Source organism: Eleutherodactylus coqui, chromosome 4, assembly GCF_035609145.1.
Source record: "Eleutherodactylus coqui strain aEleCoq1 chromosome 4, aEleCoq1.hap1, whole genome shotgun sequence".
NCBI lineage: Eukaryota > Metazoa > Chordata > Amphibia > Anura > Eleutherodactylidae > Eleutherodactylus > Eleutherodactylus coqui.
Genome location: NC_089840.1, coordinates 19,395,129 through 19,417,993, shown reverse-complemented (window position 1 = coordinate 19,417,993; position 22,865 = coordinate 19,395,129). Strand labels below are relative to the sequence as shown.

Sequence of the window (22,865 nt, the reverse complement as noted above, 5' to 3'; positions counted from 1 at the left end):
AAAATGGCTAACATCTTTTTGAGAATTTTTGGAGAACTTCCAAAAGAAGCCGATAAGAATTATGCTATAGGTTTAAGGTTTGACACGAACTTGGTTGTGGGTTATTGTAGTTTATATAGAGCACAGTATGGTTCTAGATTCCTTAATGAACAACATCAGCCTCACATCAACTTTTTCTCATGTGGTGAAGGCATGAATTTATTTTTAGTTCTGTTCCAAGCCTTTGTGGTTTCTCCTTTTTTTTTTGGTAACGGGTGCTTTAAACCAAAGAGCAAGGAGGGGCCATCTTACAGACTTGCTTCATCGTCCTACTGGAATCTAAACACATTTTTTTTGTTTGGCGCATTACTTCCAGCAAGAATACTGCAATATTGTATTTGCCGTAGCTGCTGGCTATTGCCGTGCATCTACTTTCTAAGGAATTTTAAGTTGGACTGCACCGAACAAGATTTAAAAGGATCCGTTATACAATACTTTAACAAGTCTGAAAAGGACAAGCTATTGGCAGCTCCTACTGCTCACCCCTTCAGTGACAGGAGGGAATAATTGTCAGATTTAACTCTTCTAAGCCCGGGATAAAGTTTTGGCAGCCTAACGTGTCACAGGTTCCCTTCTTTCCGAAAGCTGTGGAAACTAGAAAAGTACTTTCATACAACGCAGCAATGCCTACTACAGGATCTTTCAAGGCTAAGGCTAGAAAGAGGTTAATGCAGTCCAGGGGCTTGACAGAACACGGTAGGATTTTTTTTTTTTTTCTCGAGATTTTAAGGCAATTTTTGAAAAGGTTGAAAGTCTAACAAGCAGTAACATTTTGCAAGAGATTTTTGTTCCCTCTCTCTCTTGTTCTCTCTTCATTGCTCTTAAGTAGCTTGAAGAGTTCTGCGAGAATGAATCAGATACACTCTGGACAACTTTGCATTCCTAGTCATCATCCTATTAAGCAGCCACGATTCCATCTCTAGCTGATGGGCAGAGAAAATGGGCAGCATGCCAGGTAGACGTTTCCATGACTCCCAACCCCCAAAGGTGATGCGTTTTTTTTTTTTTTTTTTCCGGCTAATTTAATGAAGAGTGGGCTGAGCTCAGGGTGTACAGTATGCTAGACAATAGCTGCCTTCGCAATATCAACAGAATGGTTTATGGGAATGCACTCCCGACTTGGCAGAGGATCATGTGACCGTACGGCTGAGATTTTGTAAGGATGCCAAGGGGTCTTGGATAGCAACATCCGTGCTGACTTTCCCCTTCTTCTTCTTTCATGGCTCAGAAAATGGCGGATTTTAAAAAACTTGACTTTCACCAGACTCAGCAAGCGATTCAGCTTTGAAGCACAACTTCGTCTTTATTCCGGCTTTTTTGGCAGGCCACCAGGAGGCTGTCTCTTTCACGCCTGATAAATTTTTGCTACTTATCTTCCTACAGATAAAGACAAATGTAAATATTATTTCCACCTAATATGTTTTTGAATATGCGTTTTTTGACGGATGTGCAATATATTCGTACATCCGAACGAATATTAAGATGGCTTGCAAAGTAAAAAAGTTATGTTACGTACAATGAACAGGCACATGAAGCAGGCAAATGGGGCGACAGCATACAACATGAGCTCATTGCTCTACACTGAAGCATGCTGGCAACCTGCCTCTCTCTGCAACCCCCCCCCCCCCCCCCTGCTCCGGCAGATCATTTCCCTTATTTTATAATATGCAAGCTACATTTTAAGGGCTCTTCCACCTCCACTGGGGTGCAGATTCTTGCGGCAAGGATTGGTGCTGATTTTGTGCAGTGCTTTGTGCCTGGAATCCTAAGGAGAACTGAAAAAAAAAAAAATCCGTATGTATCCTGGACTTTCTGCAATGATACCTCGATGTGTGTGTAGAATTTTTGGGTTTTTCTTTTTGATAATTCTTAAACTTTTTTTACGCTTTGAATTTCGGTGGAATAGGCCATGCAGCAGTGAAGTGCCCCCTTTCTAATCTTGCAGGTATAAGCTGCTATACTTTCCTCTTTCTCGTCATTTGATCCTACCTGGCAGTCGTTGCATTTAAATGTCCATCTGTGTTTTTGAGTATTGTTTTTGTAAGCGATTTTTCTTCCCTGCATATTCTAGATCTTTCTTATAGACTTGTATAGCAGTAAGTATTATCTAGATTCGGGTTTTTTTTAGTCGTAGCTGCTCCAACGTGAACTAGGCAGCATTGTAGTGTCATTAAATGTCTTGGCCTTTTCGAGAAGCTTAGTATATAACTAAATGTGAAATAGACCCCGAGTTCAGCAGTAATGTGTAAATATGTTTTGTTTTGCTGTAATTACAGGCATTTTATCTTTTTTCATGCATTAGATGGTAAAATATTGCCTTTTTTTTGCTGTAAAGGTGAATGTCCCATTGTAATTGAGAATAAAGAAAAGTAGCTTGCCAAGTATGGCATCCTAAGCTTTACCGATATCCTTTTACCGTTTGGCGAAACTGAAGTTTTTTTTAGAATTTACAAAAATTTTGGGAAATTTCTAAATGATACATTTTTCTATGTAGTATTTTGCCTGCATATTGAGGCCATGGTATCTTTTCTGCATCTATTCTTGTCATTGTCGTGTTTCTTTGTTGCAGGGGAAATATTTTCAGCAAAGTTAATGCAGGGATTTGTATTAAATATGTAAACTTATACTTATCGGCGATTAGCAATTTTTTTGTTTTGTTTTTTAAGCACACAGTAGCTATTTTAATGGTTTTTTTTTTTTAATCGTATTCATCCTGAATGTTCTTTCATTTTTTTCAGCCAAGCCAGGAGGATCAAACTTTTTACCGAAGGCATGAAGTTTATAGGACGTCAACAAAAGGTAAGGGGGTCGAAAATGTCCTTCTGTTTGCCACAAATGATTCTCGTTTCTAAATTGGTCACATCATGCGCTTGAAAAAAAAATAACAATTTACAAAACCTGCTGCTGCCAAAATCCTTCACGTTGGTTGACAAGTGTATAAATATGTATGTATGTTTGTTTTTACTTTTGCAATGGTTACATTTTGGAATAAGAACTTATTTTCCGTCGCCGCTCGTCGAGGTCTGTCAGTTTCAAGCATCTGTTCCTAAATAAGTTTGCATTTTTTTTTCAATGTAGTCACATTTTTTTATACTAATAAACGACCTGATATTTTCCCATACCGATCGATAAAGTTTGACGGAATTACGCAAATGTGCGTCCAGGATTGTATCCCATAATGCATTGTTCAGGCTATGTGATATTATGCAGTATCTCTGTGGATGGGTAATGGGGCAAACCGAACCCATCACTGCATTTATGCATCGGTGATATTTTTGGACTAAATGTTAGTTATTGTTTTTGAATATTTTACTGAGAAAATTATTTTCGTTCTTGTATTTTTGATGTTATAAAAAAAAAATGGTAAAACCAGCTAAAGATTTTTACTTTTTTATTTTTTTTATTTTTTAAAGAATGACAAAAATATAACATTTGAAGCCTTTCTTGTGGTCGTATTATGGTGCACGATTTCCTAATAATAAGTATTTTTACCTAAGTTGGAAAATATTTTGTAACCTTAAAAAAAAACGCGTAATTCTTGTCTCGTTTTTCTCAGTTTTTTTACTACTGCTCATAATATGTAATAGAATGTAAAAGCGTTTGTACATATTTTCATACCTAATAACATAAACCCGTAGATCCGATCTTGTGGTGAATTGTTCTGCTCAAGCTCGTTTCTGTGGGTCTGTGTGGTTGAGGTTCTGAGTCCACAAATTTCTCAACCTGTTAAAATGGCATATACATATTTTTAAAGAACTTCTAGAATGCTTTTTTTTTTTTTTATAAATTCTCCCTTAAATTCTAGAATTTTCTGGTAACTTCAATCCATCCATCTCATATCTCTATCTAATTAGAAAAATAAATAATAATTCTATTGAAATCCATAGGAATACACATTTTCCTACAGAAAGTGTTTAGTATCATCTGTTGGGGAAATATGATTTTATGTTATAATCTTTTTAGTTTTCCATTCTTTTTTTCTTCGCCTAACAATATCACCAGTTTATCAACATTACTTGAATGCCTCTTAAGCACATCAATATTATTGACAGGACAAGCACATTTTGTAAGACATGTGATCGTGTTAACAATGTTCCAGATACGAGTATTTTTGAATTTCCCAGATTTATAGTTATTCACTTGCATAGTTTTTTTTTTTTTTCAATTGGCCAATAAATGCCTCAATTATAACATGTATTTGTAGCCTTTTCAACCCCTTTTAGTTTTTATTTGAAAAATATGGGAATTCGGGACAAAGTGGGGGACTACACAACTGTGCGAATCGTGGAAGAAATGAAGATATGGACTGCGTTGGAAACTGTGTGCATCCAGGTTGAGGTAGTAGGTTGTATGGTTTAGAATGACATCCTGGGAGTTAACTGTACAACCTTCTAGCTTTCCTTGGAGCACACTTGAACCATCGAGGAATCATCATCTCCTGAGACAAAACATCTGTGTTCAGTTGTGTTCTAAATCGTTCCACTTGTATGTTGCTAATTTGAAAGCTCAAAATGTCTTTAAAACATAAGATTGAGTTGAGGGAGGGGTCCAAGGGAAAAAAAAATCAACTTTAGGAAACAATGTAAAACGAGCTAATACAAATTAGTAAGAAAATGACGTTCCGTCAGCAAAAATTTTTCAAAAATATAGGTGAAATATATTGGTGTCCAGAGAAGGATTGAATAATTCTTTAAACTGGGGCACAAATCGTAGTATCAAACTGCTGACATTACAAATATTGAAGGGTCTTATTATATAACGAATACTCCATTATCCTTATCGGGTCTTAATGCTTTTAAATAATAAGTAATTTCCATATTTTTAACCTCAAATTGTGTGAATTCTACCCTCCTCTATGTGTCAGGTGGAGACTTTTATTTATCTATTATTAAAACAGAAGAAGACTGCGGCAATGGTCCAGCTAATTACGAATTCTTGGACGTTGATCCAAAAACACGTTGTTGCATTAACCATTTAGAAGGCACCCATCAATTGCAACTGAGGCAGCCATTTTGTACATTAAAGAATATCCATGATCGCACATCCCTATGGGTTGAGGAGGTGCTGGTAGTATTAATGCAATGTAAGCCAAAATTAAAGGATTTACACCCATGAAAACAATCCACATTGGCATAGAGTTATATATTGTAGTTCAGCTACCCTTGTAGTGCCGTCATCCTGTCTCAGGGCTACCAGAGACCATTCTTAGATGTAGTTGCTTTAGGTGTTGTGTTGGCCTCGGATATAGTGAAGGCGAATTCATCATTTGATACAATGCATCATGGTATTATGTTTTATCTGAAGTTTTTTATACACCTCCTGGTACAATAGTTTAATAAAGATACAAAGCCTCTCTTCATGGTATAAAATGGGGCAGTTCCAAAATATTTTTTTTCTCTTTTAGACAATAGATTAAATTGCTTAGTTTGGTAAAATTCATCATTATTTCATGTGTTTAATATCCTTTCCTCAAAACTTGTTTGACTTTTGATTGAAAATTAGATACTATAGCTTTATTATACCCTTTTACATTAATAATGATCTACATTTCTAATCCTTCGAAGAGGGAATCCAAGACTTCTGTCTATTATATCCTCAGTGCTGGAGTTCATATTGCAGATACGTAGGCTTCTTCTACATATATACCCTGTGTGGGGGTGAGCCATGTGACTTGATGTGTTATGTACTAAAATACTATAGATTTTATCATTAACAAATTTGAACTGTGTGTTTTTGGTAATTTTTCTAGTTTTTATAGTAAACGGCTGATATTATTTCTACAGTTCTAATTATTATGATTAGCTCTAACAACAAAGTAGAAACCACTCATTTAGAATTTAGCATCAATACAATTAGCATCCGTGCCACTGATTGCTTGCATGTTCCTACCTCGTTTACCTTCATCAAATGCTTTCCTTATTATTTTTGAACTTTTAAATTAAATTATTGTACTACAGCGGGGTAAGTTTTGCCAGTAATGGCCTGATCCGCAGGTGCGTGTGTCTGCAGAAAGCAAATTAATGACTCCTTTTTGTAAAACTTTTTAAGTGATTATTTTATTTGGTGCCAGCTTCGATGGGAATGTCTGTACCGAGAGATGCACAGAGGGGGTTTTCTTTAGCTGGACTCGTAGAGTCCATTTAGACGCGCCGATTTCTCGTTTGAACGAGCCAACGATGTCAGAATTTGCTATTCATACAGGCAGATACATCGTTGGCTCGTTCAAACAAGAAATCGTTCAATCATTGACATTTGTTGTGTAAGTGAAAGAGAAGGATTTAAACCGAACGATTAGTTAACGAGCCAACCATGATTTTTATGTATCGTTCATCGTTCGTTTGCTGGCTGTATTTACACAATGAACGATTAGAGTTAATTGTCACTCGTTTAAACAATTTTTTGAACAATATTTCTTCCGCGTAAAGGTGCCCTTTAAGCGATATAATATGGCGCGCCGCGCTACCAGGGGGCTTATTTACACTTCTGAATTACATTACAATCAGTTCTGTTGTATTAAAGTAAGCAATCAATAGCACTTTATTGGGTTAAGATAAGATAGCTTCCTACACCGTGCTATCACAATCCATTTGTCATATTTGTACATCGGCCAAAGTTTTTTTTCTTTTTAGGGCTTTGCTTTTTGTTTTCGCTTTTTTAGCTTTAACTGAACTATTAACTTATAAGTACAATCCTCTTCACAAAAACACAAGACAGCCAGTAGCCTTTTTTCCCCCTTCAATTTACCCCTTTGGTGTCGACTCTCAACAGAACTGAAATTTGTATTGTATTGTAAAAAATGCTGGTCTAAACATTGTGTCCTTTTAAATATTGACAATAGAAGTGGGGGGGGGGGTAAATTGTGAAAAGGCTTTGTACCGTTGTAAATTTCAGGATTTTATTGTATTAATTCTACAGAATGTGTAATATGATGAAATAGAATATCAGGCTTTACTATATAGTGTATAAAGCGATCATGTCATTGTAATATTACTGATACATGATGATTTGCGGTCGGTAGACTATAAGAATGCTTAGTTTTCTGATTTACGGAGCATTCCTGTCTTTTTGTGTATCCTAAAACGAGTGTTGAGTAGGCGAACGTTATTTACTCATTTCCACACAATGGAAGCTGAACATTTGATAAGCCTTAATGGCTGTAGTCTTGTAGGAAATCACTAAATCTAGCAAACATCCGCATTTTGTTTTCCTCTATTAGAACCTGTTTGTTTGTTTTGTATCAATATTAAGTTAAAGGTTGAATCCGATTTCCAAAGGAGGAACCGCTCTGGTAGAAGAGTATTTCATGGGGTTCTAATAAGACGCTCTTATGGGGTTGTGTTGATTGGATCCATGCTGTATGGACCGTACACTGCTATGGGCCCAGACTGTACCTCTGTATGTCCCATTAGTCTACATTGATTTGTGCCAGAATTCTGGTGCAACAGCCAGTAATAAAAGTGCCGCTTGGTGTTTCACAGAGGTAACGTACAGTAGTGCCTAAAACTCCGCACTCACCTTTTTGGATGCAAGATTTTTTATTTTTATTTACAAGACATTTATAGAGAATTGGTGAACATTTGTGGTCAGGGGGCCTTCTTCAGACCTTCACAACGTACAGTACAGGATATCACGCCATACACAGTCTTACTGGTGCTAGTTGGTAAACATGTCGTCCATGTACAGATCTGGTCATTAACATGACAGTCCACACAATATACTACAGCAATGTAAATCGAGTGATCGTGATGCACCAGTCATGTTAATGATTGCTACATCTCTGTGGGGCGCTTGTGTTTTCTGACCGGAGATATTCACTTATTTGTGGATTATTGAAATCTCTCTTGATTGAATTAATAAAACCTTGCATAAAAGAAGAGAATTCAAAATTTTTTGTCAATATGGATCTGGGTTAGTAGCTCAATTTAAGCACTTAAAGGGGCTTTCTGAGTTATTGATTTTATATTGTTTTGGGCTCCCCATGCTCATCGTGGCTCCATGGCATTTGTCAGGTGACATCACCCGGCCAGCAGGCCTGGTGACATCCTCCAGACCAGTCACATGGGCTTCCAACGTAGAAGCTCCATGGCAGGTTTACGAGACGTCACTGATGATGTGCATGTTTTTGCTATTACGATGTTTTCATGAGATAGCGTACGTAGGTGGCGCCTACAGTCCCATAACATAAACACATGGGGACTCTGCATGCCAGAAAGATGTGAAAAGATGCAATAATTTATTGATTATATAAGCTTGCTGTTTATTTGTCCCTGTAAACTTGGGGCAAATAGGATACTTTGTCATATATATATATATATATATATATATATATATATATATATATATATGCTTTATATGTCATTGTATGGAGCCGTGTAAATGTGACTAATGCATTTAAGAATGATTACAGATTAGGAGGGGCAATCACAATAATTCATTTTAATTGTGGGCTGAAGGCACAAACAGCCTCATTGCTCTGTGGAAATCAATGTGTTTTCTTCTTGGTCATTGCCAATGATGTAAATTGATGGCTCAGAACTGATCATAGTCAAAAGGTCCTGGATGTTTACCAATCAATGGCCACTGACCCTCATCGGTGTGATATTCTGCTAAAAATGTTGAAACTGGAGAGCTCCAAAAAAGAATGAAATTCACTTTTATCTTAATCTACTATTTTTGATTTGTGTTTTTTAGACAGGCCTTGAGAAGTCCATTTACAAGGTATTGTGTCTCGTATTTTAGTGGAATGGGAAAGCCAAGGCAGAGCAAAGGGCGACTTGTAGCATGTACGATGATACTTCTGATGCAAGCTATGCAACTGGATTGGTCTTGATAGTTTTAGCAATTCCATAGTCTAAGCCTTATGTTCCTGAATCAGACAGCTCAGGAGGAATGGTGGTGAGAGTCCCTCCACTGGATGCCAGGAGGTTTCCATTTATAAATATGGAGCCTCGTGTGGCGCAGAGTGTAAGCTCTTGCCTGTGACCTAAAGGTTGCAAGTTCAATCCCCGCATGATTCAGATAGCCGGCTCAAGGTTGACTCAGCCTTTCATCATTCCAAGGTTGGTAAAATGATAAGTAATAATTACCTGAGAGCGCTGCAGAATAAGTTGGCGCTATACAATTACCAAGATTGTTTTTTATAAAAGTGGGACAACCCGGTTAAATCAGGAAAGAGAGATCTTAAAGGGAACTTATCACCTATATTTTTGCCCAATATTCTTTTACTAATTAGAATCAGATAGTGGAACATTTTCATTTTCTTAAATCTGTTGCCCTTGTTCTGATTGTATATATTTCTTTATTCTATTGTCTTTACATGATTATGAGGACAATCATTTTGTTTGACCTACAGTTAACAGCATTTAGAGATATGCTGTCCAGCATCATCATGGGTCATAGACATAATAGTCAGGAATAGACTCATGGACTTTTATTGGAGAGTATTGTGAGCATGCTTTGTGACCTGTGAGGGGGAGGAGGTAAGCTGTGAAAATATTTAACATTAAAACTTAATTTATTAAATAGATCATTTTCTCATTACATAGTTCCTTAAAAATGGCACAATGGGTTGTCCTCAAGGAAATGTACAACACTATCAAACAAGAGTTTCATTGAGTTCTTCTTCAATGGAAGTCTTTTAAAAGAGGCTGGACAAATATCTGTCTGGGAGGATTCAGTGAATCCAGCTCTGATTAGGGGGTTGGACCTGATGACCCAGGAGGTCCCTTCCAACTTCACGATTCTATGATTGTAGGGTCGTTTTGCCAATTATGATGAATATCATATTGCAGTAATTGGTAAATGCTGCTGATGACTTAATTTTAGCTCACCATTTTATCCAGAAAAAAATGTTTGCCCATGACTTTGGCCAAGTCCAACCCCCAAAAAGAAGGTTGGCAACTGTGGTTAAGAGGGCATTCATATCGGTCAAAAACTCAGATCGATTTTGCACTCATTAACCTACAATTTTTTGCCTGTGATAGTAATGAGTTTTGCATCGCTGCATGTGCAATTTTCACACGCATAAAAAAAACATTTTTTTCCAATAGTAAAAAAATAGAAAATTGCATGAAACTCACATTCACATTTGAGTGTGATGCGATTTTTAAAAATGTTTTTTTTGCTCCAACAGGGAATTTGTGAACAGGATTGCTAAAGAATAGGACATGCAGTAATTTTTCGACCTCACACTATTGATGTGAGTGAAGAATCGCTCATGTAAATGAACTCCTTGAAATAAATGGGTTATTTACCTGGGTGAGTTCCATGCATATCAATGGGATGGGACTCATGTAGGAAAATCATTTGTGCGACTGCATCATGAGTAGAGATGAGCGAACGTACTCGTTTAGGGCGATTTCGCAATCGAGCACCGCTTTTTTTCGAGTAACTGACAACTCGGGCGAAAAGATTCGGGGGGCGCTGGGGGTGAGCGGGGGGTTGCAGAGGGGAGTTGGGGGGGGGGAGAGAAAGAGAGAGCTCCTCCCTGTTCCCCACTGCTACCCCCGCTCCACCACGCCGCCCCCCGAATCTTTTCGTCCGAGTAGTCAATTACTCGAAAAAAGCGGTGCTCGATTGCGAAATCGCCCTAAACGAGTACGTTCGCTCATCTCTAATCATGAGTAATATGACTTACAGTTAGTGCTCATAGTTATATCTTAACTTTGTTCAAGTGTTGAGCTGTACAGAACTATAACGCAGCACCTATAGTTATCTATAACCTATAGTTATATACCTTCTGTGTAATGATATGCTTCTGACTTCATAAAGATGTGGCCAAGTTTAACTTGACTCGTAAAATGTTAAGATAACGTCATTTGCTTCTTCAATAGCTTTCCAATAGACCATTTGTGTCAACACAAAACAATAGCTTTTCAATTGCTTAAAGGGGCAATAACTTTTCAGACAGCTTGTGCTCATTTACTAGCTCATGTTAGTCTCATAATTTCTGTAATATACTTGTATTAAAAGTTTTTTGTTCCTTTTACCACCGTAAATCATGTTTGAAGTGACTGCCACTAGAGGGTTCCCTTCTCTGCATTCTGCTCTCTGCTGTTAGGTACAAAGCTTCTGTATTAATAAGGACACAGGGACATTTGTATAGCAACAGAGGGAGCGGCTAACTTCATAGGCTTCAGGTTGACGGATCTGCAGACACTGTGCTAACTATCTCCACAGTCTCTGACTCTCCTGCTGTTATAGTTGACTCTCCTGTTATAGCATGTGAGTGTGCACACACATTATAGAGGGTTTACTAACCATTGGTCAGAATTTTTCTAAATGGCTGATATTCCTGGAAAAGCTGAAGCGCGGGCATTCAGATACTGCAAGTTGGACCAGAGACAGTGCAATGTAGCATGGGAAGTAAGGGCAAGGAAGTCAGGACAGTGAACTATTTGCAGAATGTTAGGATTGCTACATGCCACCTCTCTCAAAGTGTATTGCAAATAGCCTGGTAGACCATGGGGAAGACCAATTGGAAAGACCATCTGAAAATCATAATTTAGACATGAGACAGGGTGCAAACAGGAGCAAATGGGCAGGTGAGGAGAACCTGGGGTATTTTAGAAAACTTGTGTAAAATTAAGGGTAAGGAAGTCAGTAAATGAAGTACTGGCAGAATGCTAGTTCCCCTTCCCCTTCCCTGAAAGGATGGCAGAAAAATGGGGAAGACTAACTGAAAATCAGAGCTGACATGAAACAGGGTGCAAACACCAGGAAATGAGGAGAACCTAGTGTAATTTAGAAGACTTGTTGAAAACTCGGTCTCTATATTTATCTTACTTTTGAACATAACTTTTTTTAATTAAAGGTGGCAGATTCACTAACTTTTCCCCTTCTTCCCCATACTGTAATACACTTGCTGTTTCCAAAGTTGCTGATTTCACCACACTGTACCATTTCTGCAATGTGTATATGCACCCCTAGGCCTCGGTCAGACGAGTGTTTTTTCTGCGCTGGAATGGGTACGCAAATAAATTGTGTCTATTAGAACCAGTGCTTTCCTAAGAAAGTATTCACATATACATTTTTTAGAGGCACAAAATACTCGCACGTGCCAAAGATAGGACATGCGAGTGCAGCTTGCATCTAAAGGTCCGTAGTGCACCGGAAAATAGGACCTGTGGGAGCTGGAAAACACACACCACGCACCTCCCACCATGTGAACAGGCTTCAAATAGCTGGAGTACACCTGGTCACGCATTTTTTCTACACGCGAGGGGCGATCTTTTTGCGTAACTATTCGTGTACTGAAAAATCGCTCATCTAACTAAGGGCCTTACAGAAAGCAGAATCTGCAGTTTTCTCTGTGTATAGAAGACAGCACAGCAGCTAGACTCCTCTCACCAGCTCACAGAGAGCTGAGAATCAGATAAACAGTTTGCAGAAGGGAAATGGGGATAAATGCAGGATACAAGTCATATAATAATCAGATATAATGTTATTCCTCATATACTCACACATTCCTTATATAAAAGTGGATTGCAGACAGCAGAACAGAAAAATGGAGAAGGCCACCTGAAAATCAGAAGTTACAGACAGGGTGCAAACAGCAGCAAATGAGGAGAACCTGGTGTATTTTAGAAAACTCGGACATCTCAGGTATTGTCACAGTTAAACTTGACTGCATCTGTATGAAGAAAAAATATGGGGCCTGTAGTTGCATTGGATACTGCGCATTATGGAGGCACTATACACCCGCACAATTAGTGCCGATGGTTCCTTAGTTGCAGTCATCAGGGGTTCATATCGTGCTGTATAGGCACTGTGCATTTATTTCTGCCATGCCCATGGGTCCTAGTGCTGTGTAGTTAGCTCCAAAAGAATTTCCTCTGATTTCCAAGACTTTATATGGATGTTCAAACTTTCCTTATTACAAATCGCCTTCATGTACTATTAGAAAGTTCTTTTCTTGATGCATTGAAACCTTTTCTAACACAATGCCCCTTGGAAGTTTCTACGTACTTTGAGTACTGCGCAGTCATATTGTTATATGGAGTACAATTCACCTATAGGTCATCCTAATCATTCATTGGTGTCCGCTGACTTTAGACACATCTAAAAGAACTATCCGTGAATCCAAATGGATGAAGGTTTTGTGTCCGCACCGCCAATTCTCAGCCGTAAGCCTTTGAACTTCCCTGATTTCTTTATTTTTTTCGCTCAACCTGTTGAAATGTCTTATCGCAAAAAGCCGGATGAAGAAAACAAGATGTGCGAATTCAAAGAGATTATTGGATTTAATACGTAATTGGCTGATACTGATATGGAAACTATTATCTGAAATACTTTATACGAGGGGCTTTCTGATAAAGAGGTTATATGTAATTAGAGATTTGTGCCTTAAAGCGTAGGTTCACCTTGGGAAAGGCTACAGTAATATTGAGAACGGCTTAAAAGGTTGTCCAGCCGCTACTTGTTAGAAGAATCCCTTGACAAGAAGCTTTAAAGGAAGTCTGTCACTTGAATTAAGCAGAGTAAGCTACTTGTATGATAACATGCGTGACGGGTAGAAGAACATAAAGGTGACTTTAATTTTTTTAGGAGATACTCCAAAGCCGGAGTATTGAGGCTGCCATGCTTACATGACAACTAAAACGGTCCAATGGGCAGTTCAAGTTGAGCAGTGATCCAGATTCTCTCCTTCCTTGTAGTAAACACGCCTGTCTGAGTCTTCATTGACGTCTCCACCTATAATGAATGGTCAATCCTGTGTTGTCTATATATAGGTGTCACCGCTCAGTGTAATCCTGCCTGTGATAATGAGACGATGGCTGAGAAGCTTTCTCTACAGAACAGGAAGTGTTAGACGATTAAACATAGTGGTCAGTGTGCAGGGAGGGGGAGGAGGTGAGCTGTGACATCACCTGCTATGAATAGTGGATGCTGTGTCATCTATGTATAGGTGTCACCTCTCAGTGTAATCCTGCCTGTGATAATGAGATGACAGCTGAGAAGCTTTCCCTACAGAACAGGAAGTGTCAGACTACTATTAGGCTTAGTGGTCAGTGTGCAGGGGGGGGGGAGGTGAGCTGTGACATCACCTACTATTTATAGTGGATCCTGTGTCATCTATATATAGGTGTCACCTCGCACTGTAATCCTGCCTGTGATGATAATGGGATGATAATCGTACTGACCCATAGAATAAAGTTATGTCATGTTTGCTGCAGTGTGTACACTATAAAAACAAGAACCTGACAAAGATGGCGGAATTACATTTTTTTCCATTTCCTTTTAAAAACATTTTTTAAAAGTACATTAAATAGTATTATTAAAAAAGACAACTTGTCCTACAAGAAACAAGCCATCAGACAGCTACGTCAATGGATAAATAAGAGTTGGTTGTTTTTTTTTAAAGTGGGAGGATGAAAAAAAGGGCTGTGTCCTGAAGGGGTTAAAAATGTGTTTTAACATGAACACTTGATTTAAACATTAGTTTGTTTTCTGATGACACATTCCTTTTAAGAGAAATGAAAATGTGAACAATATGGGAATTTTCTAGCATTGTGATCAAGGTAAGGCTTTGTACATACTGACGTAACGGTAGAAGGCATGATGCTTCACTGGATCCATCGTATGACTAATCGAAATGGCACCTAACCAACCCTATTGACTCTTAAAGGGGTACATCGGGGTCCTGTTTAGGATTCCAGCCAGAATAGCTCTGAATGCATTGTTCTTTTTTATATGGCTTGTATCCTGTATCTATCATCAGTGTTTCCTTCTGTGGGCTGTAATGTCTTCTTAGAAATCTGTAGATTCTGCTTCCTAATCTCACAAAGAAAAAACAGCATAATTGAGGACTGCTTAGTAAGTACTGAGCAGTGTAGATGTCATTTCAATAGCTGTAACACAGTAAGTCACCATTAGCTGCAGCAGTGTCTGTGTGAGTCTCTGCCTTGTCTCTCTTCTCCTCACCCTCCCTGTATATAGACCTCTATGAGTATCATGAGACAACTAGAGATGAGCAAGCATACTCGCTAAGGGCAATTACTTGTTCGAGCATTGCCCTTAGCGAGTACCGGCAGGCAGGGAGCAGCGGAGGAGAGCAGGGAGGAACGGAGGGGAGATCTCTCTCTCCCTCTCTCCCCCCCGCTACCCCCTGCTCACTGCCGCAACTCACCTCTCACCCGCGCCGGCAGTCGAACCTTTTCTTCCGAGTCGGCAGGTACTCGCTAAGGACAATGCTCGATCGAGTAATTGTCCTTAACGAGTGTGCTCGCTCATCTCTAGAGACAACATCTCTTTAGCTTCTTGCTCAGCATTTTGCTATCTCTGTTAATAAAGAAAGACTTCATTTAACAACAGGCAGTGGACAGCAAATTTCAAGGAGGGGAAACCCCTCGTATCCTGCATGTTAGAGAGATTTTTCAGTATAAAAACGTCATTTTAGGTAAATAATCTGCCCCTATCATAGCAGAAAGAGGCCACTTTGAGTGTGCTTTCGCATAGGCCATGTACCATACCTTACGTTTCCTTACCTCAATCATAACATGGGTCTTACAGCACTTAAGAAAGGACATGCACCATACTATCGTGTAGCCCATCCATGCCTTCCTATTCAAGTATGCTATTGTTATTTCAATATAAGACACCAGTATTGATATATAGCGCTAGAACAAGCGTTTTGGCTACATTATGTATAAATAATTGATTTAATTATATATCTTCTGTACATACGGTGTGTGGGTATACATGATACATATATGATATATATGCCATATTTAATTCGGTGTTTTGATCCTGTTGGTAAACCATGAAGCTATTTAAGTTGCTGCTGGAGTAAATCAATCATGTTGTCTTAGATGCCACCGTACAGTACCGCCCGTCTCGAGGTCCTTCTCAATAATACAACAGCAGTGACATTTCCCAGAGTCCCCCAGGCCTACATCTATAGCACTTCACATGGTATTGTGCCCACCGCTGGCTCTTTGTGCAGGCGAATAAAAGCCAAGGAGCTCTGAGCATGGATTTTGAAACCACAACCATGCCTTAATTGTTAGGGAAATCATTTCCAACTTTGTAATGACCTCAGCTTAGGTTACAACTTTGCGGCCGTCCAGAGGAAATAAAAATAACACAAAAAACCCCTATTCAGCCGCTTCAGAGAACTTTCTACACAATAATAAACAATTCTTTCCTGACCTCCAGAAGTGTTTAGATTAAATCACTGTTTCAGCACATAGCAATTACATCTCAGTTCATTTCACACAAAGTTTCCTTCCTGAGATCATATGTTAATTTCTATTCATTGTTTCTCTCGAGAAATGTTTCCCATTGACCACTTCACCTTAAATGCAGCTTATCTTTGTTACAACCTCTTTCCATATATTCTGTTACTGTACATAAGGGTTAACGTAACAATGTATGGTGACATAGCTGCTTGCCACATCATCTGGGGTTCAGGATCGGATTCACATTTGGACGGGGATCGCCATTGGTTTATTTTCTTTCCAGTGTTTGGTTAGTGTTCCGATCATTATGAAGTGACCTACAACGTGTTCTAGACATATAATACACCCTGTACTCCCTTTTTAAACTTTCAGTAAGTTAAAGGGCTTGTATCGTGATATACTGGTGGCATATCCTAGCTATATGTTCAGTCAGCCAGGGCTTGGCCACTATGACCCTTGGTGTTTGCTGGATTGGAATGTCAATGGAGCTAGGAAGGCATTATGCCACTACTTCTCCTGTCTGCTTCACTTAACTTTCTTTGGAGGGTGTATGGTCGACTAGTTGTAAGTAACCAATAACCAACACCATGTGGCCACATGGAAAATTGAGCAGAGCCAACAGGAAACAAAGTGGCATTGTGCTTAATTAGTGGTTGTATCCTGGCTTATTGGACATTTGTAGCATCAAAGGGGTTGCACCAGTGTTGAAAGTTATCTCCTATCCACAGTATAGGAGATAGTTTGAAGATTGGTGGGGATCCAACTGCCTGGAGCCTGTTGACCTGAAAGTAATTCCCTCTCCCGTACAGAGGGGATAGCTTTCAATCATGGCACAGCTCCTGTAACTATGCTATGTAGCCTTTGAAAGAAGCCATGTGGAAGTGCTATAGTGTTTATGCCACTTTAATTCTAACCATGAGTATGGTCACAACGGTCTGAGTGCTGGGACCCTCACTGATCCTGAGAATAGGGGTCCCAAAGGTCCCCACATGAACGGAGCAGTGGTAGAGCATGTACTCCATTTCTGTAGGATCACCAAAGATAGTCGGTACTTTAACTTGGCTATCTCCAGCAGTCTCATTGAAATGAATGAAGCATCATTGGTGGTGAGGAAACCCCTCCATTAATTCCTGGGCGCATTGGACACTCCTTCTTAGGATCGGTGGGGGTTCTGGTGGTTGGAATTCACCGATCTGAGAGTAATCCTCCATCCTGTGGAGAAGGGATAACTTTAAATCCTGGTACAACCTCTGTAACTATACTACCTTCCCTGTAGCCTTTGAAAGAAGCTATGTGGAGTCAAAAAGTGGGGAAGTGCCACAGTGCCTTTTCTGCTTGGTTCTAGCAATGAACATCGTATAATGGTCTCAACCCACTTTTGCACATTGATGGTATATACTAACATTGTGCCAGCAATGGCTAACCAGTTTTTAGTTATCATGTACATTATGATATGATCGAGATCCAGATTGGTGAGAAATTCTCATGAGTATAGTTATATAGTAGGGACATATCAATGTGCAAAAAAGTGTAACTAGAAAAATCTGGGATGTCAGTAGACCACCACGTGTACGAAAAAAAAGAGTGAAAAGTAAGATTGGCTTTCTGGAACGTAACTACTAATTTACTCTCCTTTGGATAGGCCATGAATAGTTGACTGGTGGGGATCTCCCGCTTGGGATCCTTGCCGATCAGCTGTTTGCTGGGTCCCTTGTCAGTGCAGACAGAATCGGAAGTTCTGTCCACATTGCAGCAGCCCGGGTTTGCAACACAGGCACAGCTCTGAAAAAATTAAATTAACTTCATTACCAACCCAGTTCGGTGGATTGTGGACAGAGCTGTAAGATTCTTGCTCTGTCAGCACTTATTCTGCTAGAGTAGGCAACTTTCTATCATAATTTGCCAATACATTTCGAGGTAGACCTAACTTTGGAGTGGCTGAGACCCTCACTGATCTCAAGAACTGGCGTCCCGTCTCCCCCTTCCTTCTCACTGTGTGGTTTCTTCCCCACTCTAGTCGTGCAAGTACATTAGCGTGCCATTCACTTTCAGTGGGACTGCCAAGATTTCCAAGCGCCACCACATACTCAACTAGCATATTCAGAGTGACATCACTGGGGGTGGAGAAGCGACCCCCACAGTGACAGGAGAGTGGGGCACAGGAGTCCCGTTCTCCAGATCGGCGAAGGTCTCAGGGGTTTGATCCACAACGATAAGCAAGGTATTCCCTATCCCATTGTCTCAGGAACTGTGCACATCACACAGACACGCAGGGCTGGGATCGGAGATAACTCCTACAATGGACATTTAACCATTGAGATGCTACATTCAGAAGTAATTCAGCAGGCTCTCTCTGTCCTCCAATCCCCTCCTCCAGGCCTGGGTGTGAATGGGACTACACTGTTGATGACCTATCCTCTGAAATTAAATGTTGATTGGCTCAGGATCCCCACCAGTCAGCCAATTGAAGAGGCTATGGTGCTTGAGTCGGAGTCACAGCCTTTTCTCAGGCATGTGACATCAAGTTCATCAGTCACATAGCCTGAGAGCAGCTCATTCTCATACAATTGAATTGGGTTGAGCTGCTGTACCAGGCACAATCGCTATACAATGTAGAGCTCTGTGCCTGGTATGGACTGACGTTGCTTGTTCAAGCGTCAAGTTGTCATTTTAGTTTTGAGGATAGGTCATCAATATTGAGGTCCCAGAGAAAACCCTTTAATAGGCTGATGTTAATGTACAATATACTGCAATACTGAAGTATTGCAGTATATGGCACAAGTGGTCCCTTAATAGAACCAGAAAAGTTAAAAAGTTTAATAATTTATTAAACATTACAAGTTAAACATACCCTGCCTTCCCACCCTCCAAAAATCTGCAATTGTGTTTTTTCTCCATTTCACCCCACTAAGAAATGCTTTAAATATACCGTATATTATATGGTACATTAAATGGTAACTTTAGAAAATACAAATTGTCCAATAAAAATCCCTCACAGTTATGTGAATGAAAAAAAGTTGTGTTTTCTTGAAAGTGAAGATGAAATAAACTGAAGTAAAAAACAGAAAGAGAAAAGAAAAATGCCATGTGCTCGAGGGGTCGACTCCAAAAGCCCTAATAGCGTGTTTGAAGATAATTTTTTCCAAATCAGACGATCCCTTTAAATATTCATGGGCCAAGTAATAAACATCCCAGCCTTAAAATACCTAAAGTCATTGGTGAAATCACAATTATTTATGTAAAGCCATAGCCTCAGATGCCCTCTCAGCTAATTGCCAAGAAGACAAACTTCAGAATGAGCTGTTTAATACAAGAATGCTTCAGCACAGCCGAGTCCTGTCACAAAGCAACTAAAGTTTATAACTTTCTGAGCCGCAGCTTTTTCCACCCTGGAATAAATCTTATATGCTCACAAAGATTTGCATTTATTGCCCTATAAAAGTTCTCCGTAGACTGGTACACTTTGATTTTCATGTTTGGAAGGAACATGCGGAGTGTTATTTCTAATGATGGTTTGCAGAACGGAACCCTTTAAAGGAGTTGTTCAAGGTTAATAAAACATGGCTGCTAACTTTCAGAAAACCATGCCACCCTTGTATGTGGGTTGTCTGGTATTGCAACTCGGCTGCCATTCACTCCAATGGAACTGAACTGCAGTACCATGCACATCCCTATGGACAAGGGTGGTGCTGTGTTTGGAGGAAAGCAGCCATGATTTTCTAACCCTGGACAATCCCTTTAAATAAACAGTGGTATATGTTTGGGTGACTGGCACATCCTCTGTTATGTGACTGGCTCATATAAAACTTTATTGAATCCCGAAAGTAGGCAATACCTTGGAATAAGTGAGGGCTGAACATATAGAATGGCTATTACCTAGTTAATCACTTCCCTTGGCAGATCATCTTTACTAGCTCCATAACCGTTTTTCACGAATGAGGTTATTTTATTGTATTTTCTTTAAGGAACGTTTATTAGGTAAATTGCACATTATAAGTGCAAAAAGGAAAAGACAAAACTGCATTAAGGCAGGTGAGTACGGTCCCACCATAGTATCAGTAGAACACATAAAATGTACTCCCACACCTCCCCAAAGTGCAATTACCTTCAATTTAATATACAGCAAAAAGAGAACCATCATTCCCAAAAGGGGAATTGAAAAAAAAAATAACAAAAAGCAGTAGAAGGAAAGATTAAGACCACACACACAGCGCGACTGTTAGAATTAGGAGCAGAGGTGCCGAGTAAAGGGAGACATCAGCAAAGCTAAAAAGGACCAGCAGTTAATCCAATGTACCTAATACAGTAGAAGGTGTATCCACCCAATGACCCCATATCTGGTTGAAGCAGGGTAACCTCAGGCAATGTATGCCATCTTATACATGGGAATCACACTACTGATTTCACATGTCCTCGCATTCCTAGTCATTTTTTAAGGTGCTTTCAGCTAAGTAAAATCACTTTTTTTTTAGCATAAAATAGTAACTTATACAAGGTGCGGATTGTTGCGTGCACTGGGCCATCGGCCATGAATCCAAAGAGGCATGCCTTGGGATGCAAGATTCTCGTCACTCCCCGATGGGACTCCAAGAACTCAAGTGCGTGATGCCAGTAATCCTGCAGAAGTGTACACTCCCAGAACATGTGTTTGATTGTACACATGCCCTCAAAGCATCTCGGACAGTCAGCCAAGGGAAATAGATCCATAGCATACAGTCAGAGGGGGTATAATATATCCTATAGATGAATTTGGCTTGTATAAGCCTATTTCTAATGCTGCTAAGTGGAGGGCCAGAGCCTAGCCAAAAGATCTTCCACATTTTCCGAGTCCAGGTCTGGGATATTCATTACTGAAGGGCCTTTTCTCTCAGTGGGGCAAAGCATTGTGTATAATTTAGCTGTAGGGCTTAGTCACACGGGCGTTTATTGCCGCGATTTGCGCATGCGTCCGGCGATTTTTTTAAACCATTGCTTTGCTTTGCAATGGTATCGGACACATGAGCGCTGATCTCAGTCACACCCATTCATGAATTCATGAATGGGTGTGACTGAGACTTGCTTCTGATTGGCTCAGCGCTGAGCCAATCAGGGGCAAGCCTGAGTCACACCCCCTTCACACCCACTGCAGGCCGGCCGCCGGGATCTCCAGCTGCCGGAAGCAGGTAAGTACATACATTTTTTTTATTTTTTCACTTTTCAGGATGCATTGCAGGAAAGGGGTTATATATTTAACCCCTTCCCGACAATTCATCCCACACTCGCCCGCAGCGCTTGCATTCAATGGAGCCGCTGTATTGCCGTCTCCATTGAATGCAATGCGCTGGACAGCTCCGGCCTGTTTCTAATGAAACGCGGCTAGGAGCAGATTTTCGGGCGATTTTTGGGGCGATTTTTCGGCGCCGGTCACGCGATTTGCGCATGCGCATCCGTCATGCGATGCGCAAATCGCGTGAAAAAACGCCCGTGTGACTAAGGCCGTAGTTGTTAGAAGATACAAAGAACTCCCCTTCCCACAATATCAGAGAGGGCAGTAACCACCACAGCCAAAATGGGAACTTGTAGATGTGGATTTTGCCACAGGTGGGTATGAGGAGACCACTTAACCGCCTGTCCAGGTGGCAAACAAAGGGCAGTATGCCAAACTTTCAATGTTACCTTTATGGGCTCTGGCAAAGTGATCACAGGAGGAGTAGGTCCCCTGAATAGCAGCCGACACAGTCTGATCAGAGCCCACCACCAAAGACTACAAACCCACAACCAGTTTGTATTCTGCAGAGGACAACCACCAGCCAGGCCTTCCCAGTCTACAGGCAAACAAAGAGCCTCTAGCTTAACTCTAGAACAGTCCACAATATATGAAGAACGTGTCCTTCAGGAGGAGATTGAAAAAACGCTTACTAACCAGTATAGGAGTGTTGTGAAGGACATACAGGAGTTTGGGAAGCAGCTTCATTTTAATTAGGTTGATATGTCCCACTAAGGTCAGAGAAAGGGAGGCCCAACGAGCTGACAGGTCTGCCACCCAGCACAGAAGCAGAGCCAGATTATCTTCATAAAAGTGAGTAATGGAGTGACTTACCACTATACACAGATAGGTCATCCTATCCACCTAGCTTAATGAAGCGGAAGGATCATCAAAGCTGCCGCCAGATCCACCGCCAACAAAAGTGCCTTATCCCAGTTGACCCTAATCCCAGGATATAACCAAATGCATCAAAGACAGAAAGTACAGAAGTCGGAGAAGACTCCGGATCCTATAGAAAGAGAGGGATATTATCAGCTTACAGAGCTACATGTTCCTCATACCTGTTCAGTTTAAACCCGGCTATGAATGGAAATGTGGATCTGAATTGCAAGGGGTTCAATAGCAATAGCAAATAGTGCCAGGGAAAGAGGGCAGTGCTGTTGTGTGCCCCAACCAAGAGGAAACTGCATGGAGATATGACTGTTAGTTCAGACACTAGCAATAGGGGAGGGTAAAAGCCAGTTGTAAAGTTGAAGAGTAGCATGTGAAAATCAGATATCCGCTTTCCACGTCTTTCTACGTCCGGTGGGACCGCTGCTGTGACTGAAGTAAGGAAAGTGTGCTGGATGTGGCTCCTTCTGTTACAACAAGGGCATAACATCCAGGAAGTCATCAACCATCAT

At 40.2% G+C, this 22,865-nt stretch overlaps 1 long non-coding RNA gene across 1 annotated transcript in view; it reads left to right on the top strand.

The window, feature by feature from the left end:
* The first annotated feature begins 2,758 nt into the window (after nucleotides 1-2,758).
* LOC136624565 (uncharacterized) overlaps nucleotides 2,759-22,865 on the top strand; it is a 100,322-nt gene continuing 80,215 nt past the window's right edge. The window contains exon 1 of the long non-coding RNA XR_010792349.1: nucleotides 2,759-2,838. This is a non-coding gene — a long non-coding RNA (uncharacterized lncRNA). The remainder of the gene's footprint in view (nucleotides 2,839-22,865) is intronic.